Consider the following 13668-nt stretch of genomic DNA (forward strand, 5'->3'; position numbering starts at 1 on the left):
TCTGCTTCCTTAGGTGATGGAACTTGGGTAATGAAATTCTAACCTTGCATAAATGGGCATGCTTTCTGCCAAGTATCTAAAAGATGTGCTTGTTAAAATGAAAAATTGCTCCAAATATGTCATGGTATTCATTTTTATTTAAATTCAGGAATATTTCTGTCCTTGGTAATGTATATTAGACTTGAAAGCTTTCATTTCATCTACCTCTATAAAATCCTGTGTCAAACAGTCTAAATTCTTGGTCTATTAGTTTCAACAAGTCAGAAGCCAGTATGTTATTAACAACCATGGCATCGGTTGCTCAGGGAGAGGTTTTTATTAGGCCTTAAAGGAATGTTCTGTGATCAGTCCATGTTATCATGGAGCTCATTCTGTCTCCCAGGATATCTATTCTTCCTCTGATGTTATAGTAGAGATTGACATCTTGTAGCACTATGTTTAATGAAAGAAAGGCTTAGGAAATAAGAAATAACTAAATTTCTGCAATAATGCAGTTTCAAGTATTCTTTCCTTCTCAGTGCATATATTTGTTAAACTGAGGTTGAATCTGTGGATGCATCTTAGCTGAAACTTCATAAACCATTTTCTGCAAGATTTAATGGGCAAGTTTTACCGATTTCAGCACCAAACTGTCATTTACCTGACATTTACCTGCTTTTCTGATTGGCATTTTTCTCCTAAACTCTTTTACCTCTAGCACACCTCATTTAGACTAGCGGTCTGTTAGAAATGTGTTTCAGGCTGGTCAATTCTGGTACTGAGACTAAACACAGCTCTTCAGTTTTGTGTTATTGTCATTCTGTGACTATGGAATGATACGTGCTGTATCCTCAGCTCCTTGGAAGATACATGAGATTTCAGACATTTCACAGAATTCTTCTTCTACATTTGTATTGACCCACAAATGAGATGCAGTATGAAAAGAGTTAACGACTGAGAAATTCCTACTGGAATCAGATGCTGTACTAATGTTAATACTGAATTGGTTTTTATCTCCATGTTTTTATTGAGTCTTATTTCTGAGCATATGCAGCATATCCCCTGTCCATAAATAATGATCAGTTAAACTTACTGCACAATGGAGAGATGGGAACACCTTCCTGACTTTCCCACTGGGGTCTCTTGCACTTATAAACCTGCAGAAAGGAAACTATCTTTGCTAATCAGAAGATGTATGTGCCCAGTCGTATGAAGGGAAAGATGGCCTGAATCCGTGTCTCAGTTTTGCAGCAGCTGACAACTTGTTATTGTACATTAATTATGGCCTAGCTTACAGGAGGATCTAGGAGATAATTTATGTGGAGGAAATTGTTACTGCTTTACTGAAAAAGGAAAAAAAACCCAGTTGTTTTAACTATCAACCTTTCTGCACCTTGGTTTTTATCCTGGCTTTCTTGAAAATCCATCTATATATGTGTGCACTTGATTTTATCTGAGTGTATTGCTTTTACCCGTCTACCCTTCATGGCACTTGTTAGCTCATGTTAAGGGCAGCAAAACAAGGAGAAATCTCATTTGTTTTGCTGAATTCTTATCCACAGTAGTATCAAATTCATTCTGTTGATTTGTTTTTGGGAAATTTCATGTCTGGAGAGAGTTAAACAGAGAGCTTAAACATTTATAGGTGCCTTAATTCAGTCAGTACAGAAGTTATGTAAAATGCATTTCAAATAGCACATTGGTAAGTAATGTTGGTTTGCCATATTTCCTAGAAAATGTCAGGTTCTTTTTAAGTGATACCATTCAAACAGGATATCTGATCACAATGCAGCTGCCTTTGTACTGTTCAATGGTCTTTTTTTCTTTTTTTTTCTGGAAAGCATAAAAATATACTTCTTTGGGGTTTTTTTTTCAGTGAAAATGTGTTATTTTTGAGGTTAGGAACATCTTTATCATGTTCCTCCCAGACTACCTCATAACTTCTTTTCATATAAATATACTGTTAATATTTTTTCAGTTTATCAGTTGTTTTATGAGTTAAAAATAGTGTCCAGTTTGTAATAATGGAGATACTTCTTAGTGAAGTCCTCTGCTACTGGAAGATGTACTGTTGGCTTCCTGCGAGATGGATGGTTATTCTCATAGCTTATTCTCTCAGACACGGAGCTTGCATTAAACGGACATGACACTTGGGGACATGGTTTAGTGGTGGACAGTGCTAGATTTACAGCTGGACTCAAGGGTCTTAAAGGTCTTTTCCTACCTAAGTGATCCTACAATTATATGTTCATGAGCGTAGTCACTACTTTCATTATATTTTATTGGCAAATAGGCAAATGTATCTGGGGATGTTAAGGGGAGGCAAACAGCTGAAGGACAGAGGCCTTCCCTTTAATTTTGTGAAAAAAAATGGAAGTAAAGCAGAGAGAGTTCTCCCTTGGGGGAAGAAAGGCCTTGACTTTTTCTCTATTTTTAATGGAAATGACATTACCATAAGACACTGATGTTTAGAACAAACACACTTTTGGGTTTCCTTCCTTTTCAAAGGCAAAGAGGAAAATTCTTCCCATTTGTGCTTTCTCTTTTATTCCTATGCAAAACCAAATTTTTCTGTTTTCCTAACTTTTTAACCTAATTTTTTATTAAGTTCCTGTTCATGTTTACATTATTTCCCAATTATTTCTTCTTAATCCTCATTATCAGAACATATTATTTTGTGTTGCTGGATGACACTATTTGATGATTATCTCAACCTGTCTTTTCCTTTCTTTCCTTATTCCAATGAGTGTTAACAATTTCTAAAAATCTGACAAGAATCTTAAATGTCTAAATGGTACATTTATTGTAAGGCACGCTGAACATGTCAGCATCACAGCAAAAAGAGATTAAAACGAGTCATTTGATGACTGAAATGAAAAAGGGAGAAATATATCCACTGTTTACTTGCTGTTGCTGTGGAGTGTGTGGTATTAGATAGAGGATATGAATTTTATTTGTTGTGTCATTATTTAAATAAACAGTTGTTTCAGAAACAACTATACATCTTTGTATGAAACTTTAGTTAATTAAATGTTTTGCAATACCTGCTGTCTTCAGGATGTTGAGTGGCTGGTGAGTCATAGTTATCTAATTTCACTGTTATTTTCTAAACCCAATTCTGTCTTATTTTTCTGTGTGTATTGAAGTCCATGTCTACTCCCCTTCACTGATTCCATGTGATTCTTTCCACATTCAGCAACCTCACTTTTCTTTTTGGGAGCTTTTAAGATTGACAGGTTATGCAACTATCAGTTGCAAGTCCAAAGACTAGTATCTGCTCACTTCACTCCTAAATCCCAAAGACTGTTTCTAAGATTTTAGGGTTTTCTTCATAGCTGTGCGTGTTGTCTCCAATCCTTTAAACTCATCTCTCTTACTAGTTAACTATTCTAAGAATAAAAGTGCCTTTTTAGGAAATTGCTTGTTGGCAAAATGCTTGCATTAGGTATGTTTAACTAGTGCTTCTCTCAAAGAAGTTTGGGAAGTTCTTAAAACAACTGAAATTACCTTCTCTACCAATACTTGAGTGGATCACTGTGCCCTGGCAGTTGTCTGCTCTGGCATGATTTTGGGTATCTCTGGTCATCTCACTGGCCCAGTAGGCAGATCAGGTTGTTACATGGCAGTGTGCTTCAACAAATGTTTTATGTAGTAGAAGCAGTTGTGCAGAGGTGGTAGATTCTTATTTCAGTCAGAGTTACTGTGAATGATTTGTTTTTACCTGCATCTCCTACTTTGCTAAGTATTCAGGAACAAATTGTGTTCATTCAGTGAAATAATCCCAGATCACTGATATTTTGGGCTAAGGCCAGTAGTATGAGATTCAGCAAGACCGAGTGCTGGGTCCTGACCTTGGGTGACAACAACCCCAGACAGTGCTACAGACTTGGGAAGAGTCATTGGAAAGCTGCCCAGTGGAAAAGGACCTGGGAGTGTTGGATGACATTAGCTGAACATAAGCCAGCTGTGCCCAGGTGGCCAAGAAGGCCAATGGCACCCTGGTCTATATCAGGAATAGTGCAGCCAGCAGGAGCAGGGCAGGAGCTGCCCCCCTGTACTCAGCACTGGATGAGGCTGAACCTTTAATCCTGTGTTCAGTTTTGGGTCCCTCACTACAAGAAAGACACTGAGGTGCTGGGGAATATCCAGACAAAGGCAACGGAGCTGGGGAAGGGTCTGGAGCACCAAGTCCTATGAGAGGCAGCTGATGGATCTGGGATCATTTAGCCTGTAGAAAGGGAGGCTCAGAGAGGACTTTCTCTCTCTACGACTACCTGACAGGAGGTTGTAGAAAAGTGGGGGTCAATCTCTTCTCCCGCGTAACAAGCAATGTGACCAGAGGAAACGGCCTCAAGTAGTGCAAAGGAAGGCTTAGATTGGCTTTAAGGAAAAGTATCTTCATGGAAAGGGTTGTCAAATATTGAAACAGCCTGTCCAGGGAAGTTGTGAGGTAACCATCCCTGGAGGTATTTTAAAGACATGCGGCACCTGGGGACATGGTTTAGTGGTGGACTCAGCAATCTTAGGTTAACATCTGGACTTGGTGATTTTAGGTATCTTTTATAATCTAAAAATGTCTATTATTCTATATGTGCTTGTTATTTAAAATGAAATTTCATCAATCAAAACTCTTTTGTTCTCCTCAGCTAAATTTATATTTATTTGGTTGTTTTGGTTTTTTTTTCCTTGGCAGCCTAAAGCATCACAAGGGCCATATTGTTCAGGATTTCAAAGAGCAATCGTTTATCTTTGTGGATACAAGTAAACGGACAATGGTGTCCCGACCATCTGCTCAAGCTGCTTGAGAACAGTCTTCTGTGCAAATGGCATGAAAGGTAATTTAACCTCAGAAGGTGCCCACAGAGCTCCAGTTCTGGCTTTTTTCCAGTTCTGTTTTCATTGTGTATTTGCCAGTCTAAAAATAAACCATGCTGAACAAAAACATCCTTTTTTCTTTCCCAATTTAAAGAACACATCATCATCAGAGTTAATTGTACCTAATTTCACCACAAGGGGTTGTTTTTCCTTTTTAGTATTTTTTTAAGCAGCAGAGAGTTTTCCTGGGATAAATGGTATCTGTCTTATAATTGTGTTTGTTGCTGTAGGAGGCTGTTGTCTTTTAGAGTACAAAAGAGGATATAATGATGGAGTGGGACTCAGTGCTGAGTGTGGGACTCAGTGCTGACTGATACACACTTTCAGCATATCAACTGCAATTCTGCCATGACCCCTTGTTATTTTTTTTGCCAGCCACTGTGTTTAACTAAAGGAGGCAGCTCTGCTAGTAAGCAAGATTTTATTTGCAGAGGGGTATTCTCTGAAAATGATGATGGCCCTTTCTGGCTGTTCTCTTTCAAAGCCTCACTTGAAGTAGTTTCAGTCTCTCATCCCAGTAAAACTGTGAAAAGATTTAAAGTTTCACTGCCAGTAAAAATTCCAAATGAGGGAAAGGCAGTTCCTTTCTAAATTTCAATATTTATTTCAGGCTAGAAAAGAAGGGCTTGACATTCATCTCACTGTCAGTGGTTTTGCAGTTCCTACTGGCTGTGGTGGTTGCTCTCAGGACTAGCAAAAGTAGCTTCTGGGTGCTGCCTCACCCAGAAGCTTGAAGCTCTGTATTACCTTCTGCTGTCTGCTGTGCTAATTTCTTCAGTTCAGTGCTACAAATTAAGCAGTTTCGGGCTCCTTCCTGCTCTCTTTATACTCCATTCCTCCTCCTTTGTGGTAGGTCAGACTGGTCCACGATGTGAGACTGTTTTCTGACAAAGTCTTGGAGGTCAGATCAGATCTTGTAGAGCATGTTCTCTAGGATGCTGTTGCTGTGCAGTCATCTTGCATGCTGCTGTGGGAGGAGAAGTAGAAAATGCATTTTCCTGGCTGCTTTGTCAGAGATCTTGTTCTGAGGGCACATGGGAATGTCAGCAGCAGAAAGAAGGTAGATAAAATCTGTATTCAAGAATCAAACTTGGATTAAACAAAAAATGACTATAGTGTGTCTGTGAGAAGAGAAGTGTGTATCATCTGGTTTTGTTGCTTATTTAGCTGCACTGGTTTAGCTAACCTAATGAAATACAGTGCGTTACTGTAATAAATACATTCTGGGCACAAAAACGGACCAGATTCTTGGATTTAATTGCTAAAGAGTATCCAGTCTTGATAGTGGCATAACTTTTCCTCCAACTTAACAACATAAGCCTGATTCATACTTTCCTTGGACATCTTTACTTTGATTTATTTTTTTAAGCAGAAGAGGTGGAACATGACAGATTTGAAAACGTTTTATATAGCTTTCAACAAGAAGCAATTTATAGCAACTTGAAGTTACATAATTTCTAACTCCACTTTTTTTCATGGCATGATTTAGATAGATCGGGTACTTTCACAATAATTCAAAGGAATATGCAATCAGTCAATCCATCTTATCTATTTTAAGCATTTCCAAGGAACCATCACTGTAGTTTCTACATTCTAAATCTGAATACAAGTGACAGTTTGCCATAAACAAGTATTTTGCAAAATATCAAAAAGAAAATTTCATTTTCTTTATTCATTTATGGAATGAAAACTTCCTCAAATAAAGGGATCCCACAGTACTGCTCATGGTGTACACTACACAATTAATATCAATTTATGCTTTAGGTAAAAATTTACTTTAGGAAAAACTGTGTTTTTCATAGTAACATGATAGGTTTCTTTGCCAGCAATAGCTAACTTGTAGATTTATAAGACCCCACAGTTATCAGAAAGACAATAGAGTATTACCATTCAGTAATTGTATTGGCCTAGATATAGGACAAATGAACACAACAAAATTTTTCACAGAGAAATATTTAGGATAATCTAGGAATTTGTTCAGATGGCTTCAGAATACTTGTAGCCAGACGTATTTTGGCTTCTCTCATAAAGTAGTTTATTCAAACCATTTTGTGATAATGTTTAAATGAATCATTGCACTTTTAATCAATTGAATGATTCATGAACATTCTTTTAAAGGAATTTAACCAAAGCATCATGTGAATATTTTCACAATGTTGTACCTATAGCAGTATCAAAGCAATCCTTCAACCTCAGCTTGCACCTCTGTGTAGCTTGGGTGTTTGTGTTTTGCATCATTTGATCTCAAAAGAAGCCATAAGGTTGTGTAAGGCAGAATTAGGCACCTGTCTGGGATATAAATATTATCCTGTTGAGAAAAACAGACTAAGTTGAGAAAAACATAAGGAGAAGTACAAATCAAAAGCTAGAAAACCAAAAACAAACCCCAGCAAATAGAACCAACGATAACAAAAAGGAACCAGCAGAAAGTACAGCCCGTGTCTCAGGAACATTTTCTGCTTTTGACAACATTATCCTATTTAGGTAAAATCCTAGAATGTTCATTCCTTGTTCATGCTTCTTCCACATCTGTAGGGTAGATTTCAGTATTATTAGTGTACTTTTTAAATCCACGTGGAAATTTTACTGGATTAAAGAAGATGAGCATTAATAGAAGTTACTTGATTTAGCTGGAGCTTTTTTAAGGTTAGGGGCTACCACTATAATTCAAAGCTACAACAGATGAAAATCTCTGCTGCTCTCAAGATAAGAGAAAGAATTCTAGAAGGCTGTTTTGTTTTTCATTAAGTATGGAAACCCTGGATATTTGAGAACTCAGTTTATCTTTCTGTTTCTCAAAAGGTACATGGTAGTTCTGTATGTTATTTTTGACATTTTACTGAGCAACACAGCATTATTAGATTCACAGAAAGAAGGAATTAGAGCTTATGTAGGATTTGACTTCCACCTCTCATCTCTTCTGCCTCATGGACCATGTTTGGCCTTCATTAGTTGTTGCTCTTTGAGTAATAGTCTTTCCTTAGATGAAGTGGTCAGGAATGAGAAAGGAGTAGAAGAATATTTTTAACTGTCTCATGTGGAACTTTTTATCATAAATGTGTGTGTGATTGAAGGCCTGAGACAAAATGTGAAGAAGCTGCTTCCCCGTATACGGTGATACCATTTCATGGTTCTCACCCATACCACATAGCACTGACATTTCATTTAATGAACTGTAATTGTCTGCTGTCATCTGTCATGATCTTAGGCTGTGGCTAGGTTTAAGTTTGTAATGAGGACACTTTAGTGCAAGCATATGTCGGTGTCTAAATGCTTCCTAGGTGTCTAGATTCTCATATAATCTAAATGTTTTCATGGTACTCAGGCCAAAAGAATGGTTCAAATATCCGTCTCCTACGGGTTCAAGTGACTGACACCTTTGTATGCCTCTAGGATCATTCAAAATGTGGCAGTGTACTTGAGACATCCATGTGGAATAGATAAATATGCCACAGGACCTGTAGGAGACCTGCAGCCTCCTAATGGGCTTGCTGGAGCCAGGAAGGAGTGTTCCAAGGTGTCTCTGAGGCCAATTGAACTGGGCCTTAGCTGTCTAGGTAACAGCAAACTTAAATATCTTTCTTGCAGGTAGACAACAGATGCTGGGTGTGTTAATCTGAAACTGAACTCCATTATATGTAATAGTGCCTTTATTGGATTTTCTGCAAACAGCCTCACTGACATGAGAATCATGCAGAGAACTAACAAGATTGAGGAAAGTCATCCAGGTTTTGTCTTGTTTGCTGTGGTCCTTTATAGGAATCTGACATTACTATACTATACCAAAGAGAACTTTTCAAGAGCAGACCCGTGAAAATTTGGATTGAAACCGATGCCAGTGCAAACTTGCTGACAAACAGGTGCAGAGGCGGGAGCTCAGGTTAATGGCCATGAGTTGAAAGAAGAGGTTTAGAATGGATAGAAGGAGGAACATTTTCACTCTGAGGACAACCAGGCGCTACATCGGGTTGCTCAGAGATCCTGTGCTGTTCTCTGAAGCAGGAGATTGAATTAGAAACTGCCTGATGTCCATTCCTACCTGAATTTTCCTATGATCTCAAGATACGTTATTTCAAGAAGTGAAGCCAATAGCTTTTCTGTTCAAGCCCAATTAGACAAAGATAGAAAAACTATTTCACTTAACTGAAGGTGAAAGTATAGAAATTTTCCTTTTCTGGTATGAACAAGTGGCCCCAGAATCAACTGAATTAACCCCATGTTGATAAAACAAAGGGATGGGAATTAAAATGTTTTGTGAAATTTTTTTTGTTACAATCAGCATTAAAAAACTGTGAAGGCACAGAAAAAAAAAAAACAAACAGCAGAAGGAATTAGGATGGTTTGTGTGGTCTCTTGTTTATTGTTTTTGGGTTTTAAAGTTATGCCTTTTTTGGTGTGAAAAGGTGAGATTATTTTTCTAAAAATTAAATCCAACCTCCTTGTAAATGAAACATGACAAACACAGAGACAGGAGGAAAAAAAAGGTCACAGTTTACTTGCAACTAGAAATCTAACATTATCTCAAAATAAGGAAAACACAGGAAAAAGAAATTTCAAGTCAGTCTAGAACATTTTTTCTCTTCTTTCCTCATCTCAGTGGAGCAAAAACTTCCTTATATTTTCAAAAAACCATTTAAATAGGCTTTATTGACTCCCTAAATAAAACCATACTGGATTCCTTTAATGACAAGATACATATTGCAGATAATCTGACACATATTGCTAGCTTTCTCTATGCAAAAAATAATTACTTATTTTTGAATTATGACACATTTTGAATTACATCATGTAGAATGAGACCTGCATTATGCAAAAAGATACTGTATTACTTTTTGCCTTTGCCACTATTATAATCTGGTAAAAATGAAAAGGAATGTAGGAAATCTCAATTCCTTGACTAGTAAGCAAAAATAAAGGATGTTGCAAAAGCATGCAAAATGATACATAAATAGAGACCCTGTATTATAGTAATGTTTTGGATAAAAATTGTGGTTTCAAATTAAAAATATTTCGAAAATAAATGAAATAATAAAGCATATTTATCACAGAACAGTAATAACATCAACAGTAGATTAGATGTATTTTGTATGAATTCAAAGGGCAGTGTTTGAGCAGGCTCTGGGATGCAGGAACAGTGATCTTACTTTGTTGTTAAGTGTAAGCCAGTTGCATACCTAAGTAGAAAGGTAGCTCTGAGTGTTTGAGTTTTGGTTGCTCCTGTCTATAACCAGAGCTCATGCAGTGCTGAGCTGGTGACCTCCTTCCTAAAACAGCCTGACATATGCCACAAGACTAGGTAGGATGCTGGAGCTTGTATCACCTCAACAGCTTCAACAGCCACAGACAATTTAGAGTGTGCTCATAATGCCACGGTTCTTTTCCTACAACTGAGGAAAAGTAAAATTCTAGCGGAGTTTAACCAGGACAGGCATTAGACAGCTACCAGAGAAACTTGGTTGCATCAAAACGTTAAAGGGAGTCTGCAAGAGCTTAAATATTTTCAGTGATATGTTCAGGAAAATACAGATCAGTTAATGTCAGAATGAGCTTTTTAGAGTCACCGGCCATGTCCCAAAATTCTTTTCTCACTTTTTCACACTGTCAACAGTCCTTTAACTGTTCTAACACTGTCTTATGCTAGTTTCTGCAAAGTGTACCACTGAAGTTCATAAACAGTTGATTGCCATTATTATTGTTTCAGGATTTTTCCCTTTTGTAGTAAGTAAAGGATGAGTAAAATTGGTGATCAGTAAAACTTTATAAGAAGATGTATTTTATCTCACTGGTTTAATATTCAACTCCCATGCCCTCAAGTATGATTTTTTTTTTCTATCTGTTCCATTATTTTCAAGCTACTAGCTGTGAAGTTTGTTCTGATTGAACCTTGAGCTGATCAAATATGTTGTCAGTAGCATGAAGTTGCATAAATATACACATCATTGGAGAATGCATGCATGCATAAGAGGTTTCACACGTAAACAGTTTAATAAAAAATTGCATTCTGCTGATATTTTCATCTTGTCTAGTGAAAAGGAATAACCCATTTAACTATTTCTAATTTTTGAAGTGTTTAGTTATACACAATCATTAGTTCTAGCTGGGGGTTTTGTTTATGTGAGCATATACATATATATAAATATATATAGAAGTAAAAGCTTGATTTCTGTTTGATTTGTTCCTCTACTGCATCTTTTACCTAATGTTTGATTTTTTTCACTCTAATGCATTTTGATATTTGCTTGAAATGTTCTGCAATAGAAGCACTGCTACATTTCTCAGATATTTGCAAACACATTACCTTTTAGTCCTATATGGCCCAGCTTCACAGAAAATAACCTAAAATAGAAATTGGTATGTTTAAAGAGAAATGGTAGTAGGTTTTGGGGGTTTGTCTTTTGTGTAGTTTTTTCTTTCAAGTGTAGGCTAACACTTGTCAGCTGCAACTATGCTGCCTAGAAAGGCTATCATCCTGAGTCATATTGCAAGTGTGTATTCCTATTTAAAAGAGTTGATGCCAGTAAGTAAATGATAATTTTATTAGTAGTTGGATCAAGTTTTGTCAGGCAAAGAGTCTTAGATACAACATTTGGATATTATTTGCTCCTTAATGTTGAGACTAAAGATGTGTTACATGTCTTTTTTTGTATGACATATCTGGGAAAGAGTGGCATTTAGCCATTAGAAATGTTATGCAGAAGCTTATAAGCCTTATTTTACTGATGTAATTGTTAAATCAATATCAGAATTATATTCTGCATCACTCTAAATTACGGCCAGTAGTTTCCAAAGGGGAGGGGTTACCTCTCATACATTATTGGCTTTTGAAGTAAAAAGAATGTGGAGGTTCCATAGTGAAGCCTTGGCAAGTCTTGCAGTCAGAAAGGAACATGGTGCTTTCATGCTTCTTCAGAAATAAAACACATTCCTTTTACAGTGTTTACTTGCAAATTTGCAATTGAAATGGACATGATGTCTTCCACTTCAAAACCTATTGATTTGACAGGTGTTAATTCTTGGGGGAATACCGGCATTTTAATATTCTCTCAGTGTGTTTCTATTTCAGCACTTTAAATCGAGTCATTAAATATTTCTGATGGTTCTAAATTCTTAGAAGAAAAATAGTTCAGCCAAGTCGGTAAATCATTTTGTCATTAGGAGAGGTGATGCCTTGAAAGATAGTAAAGTGATGAGATTTATTCTTAGTGTGTGTGAAAAAATTACATTTGCAACATGATAGATCACTTCTGGAATTAAATCTTCCTTTGAATCGGCCATCAGTGCATAAAACAATGAAATTACAAAAAGTAATATAAGTATTGGAATGTTAAAATTACTGTAATTCACAGTTTTAATCTTTAAGTAACATTTAGACTACACCACTAAAAGAAGAAAGAATAGAATGTACATGGGAGTGGATGACCCAGAGGGACAAGGGATTTTAGGGCATTACACAATAAATGGGTTGATACCAAATAATGTTGGTATCATTGAAAGTTACAATATACTAATGGTCTTCAGAAAGCTTGAATTGAATTATTTAGTGATTTTATCATGCTGATGGAATACTATCTGTTTTATTAACTATATCCATTGCAAATGGGATATCTCTTTTCTAGGCAGCTTTAGTGCAATAGTTAACCACTGAAAAGTCAAAGAAACGAATCCAGCTATATATAAAGTAAGGGGGTTGATAGTCAATGTTTACATGAGTAGGAGATTACAGAGATGTTTTTCCTATGATGTGGTTTTTTGAACTTAGGGAACTTCAGTCCAGAGGACTGCAGCATGTGTCCTATTAAACACAGTAACAGCCAATAGACAGTGCTTTATTCCCTTATCTTCTATTACTTGTTTCATTACAGGGCAAATATGCTATAGAATTGACTTCTCTAAGGCACCTCAGGATAACAACTGTTGGAATTTAGGTCTGATTGAGGTTTCCATTCCACAGAGTGAGCTTGTTTGGGTGGTTCTTCCAGAGAAGCAGTTTGCAATTGCAGGAACACCATGGTTCTGGACCTTAGAACTTATTTTAGCATTTGCAGCTAATATGCCAACATAAGTCACTATGTGGAACTTTCATTTTTATAGATCCATAGACTGCTGGCTCTGTGTTTCAAGCATGAATTCAATTTTATGAAATATTCGCAATAAAGTTAAGATGAACCCTTACAGTTACTAACATCAGAGGAAAAGTGTTAGGTCATATCTAAGGCAGAATTAGACAGTGTATACATAAAGTACAGTTAATAAGCTAAAATAATAAAAATCTAATGTTACTGTGGGATTGTCTCTGTTAAAGGTACTTCATAAATATTTCAGGTTTACTTTACACAATTACTGGTCTTCCATTCAGCACCATTTTTGTGGTTCCTAAATGAAGTCACCCCAGCTGCCTCATCACCTATATTAGTGAAACATAATGTATCTACACTATATCTACATGTTTCAGCACTGAAAGTGAATATAATAAGCTAAGAGTAATTGAAAGGAGATTAACAGGTCTGTATTATGTTCAGTAGTACTTAGTAGACTTTTTCTCCCTTTTTATTCATTTATTCCCAACAACCTCTCTTCTGAGACTGACCCCTGTTGGAAGCTTTATCTTTTTTAACAGATGTGTCATCAGAGCTGCTTTACTTGTATAAACTCTTCCCTGGCAGCAAAATTAGTGTGAACCTTGACTGTACTTGGACAGTAAAGCTCAAATTCTTGAGAAGCACTGAAGGTTTCTGGGAGAAAAGTGTGCCTAACCATACTAAAAACATGGGGGTACAAAAAACTTGAAGGCTGTAAGGCAAACTGGAATTTGGT

The 13668-nt window shown here is 36.6% G+C and overlaps 1 protein-coding gene across 5 annotated transcripts in view; it reads left to right on the forward strand.

Moving 5' to 3' along the window:
• The window catches only part of DLGAP1 (DLG associated protein 1), a 415190-nt gene that overhangs the window by 79227 nt on the left and 322295 nt on the right, over positions 1 to 13668 (forward strand). For 4 of the 5 annotated variants that reach the window (XM_032122733.1, XM_032122742.1, XM_032122723.1 and 1 more), the window contains exon 2: positions 4673 to 4814. The exons of the other annotated variant lie outside the window; for it this stretch is intronic. The gene's annotated coding sequence lies outside the window, so the exon portion shown is untranslated. The remainder of the gene's footprint in view (positions 1 to 4672; positions 4815 to 13668) is intronic. 5 annotated transcript variants of the gene reach the window in all.

Source organism: Corvus moneduloides, chromosome 1, assembly GCF_009650955.1.
Source record: "Corvus moneduloides isolate bCorMon1 chromosome 1, bCorMon1.pri, whole genome shotgun sequence".
In the NCBI taxonomy this organism is placed as follows: Eukaryota; Metazoa; Chordata; class Aves; order Passeriformes; family Corvidae; genus Corvus; species Corvus moneduloides.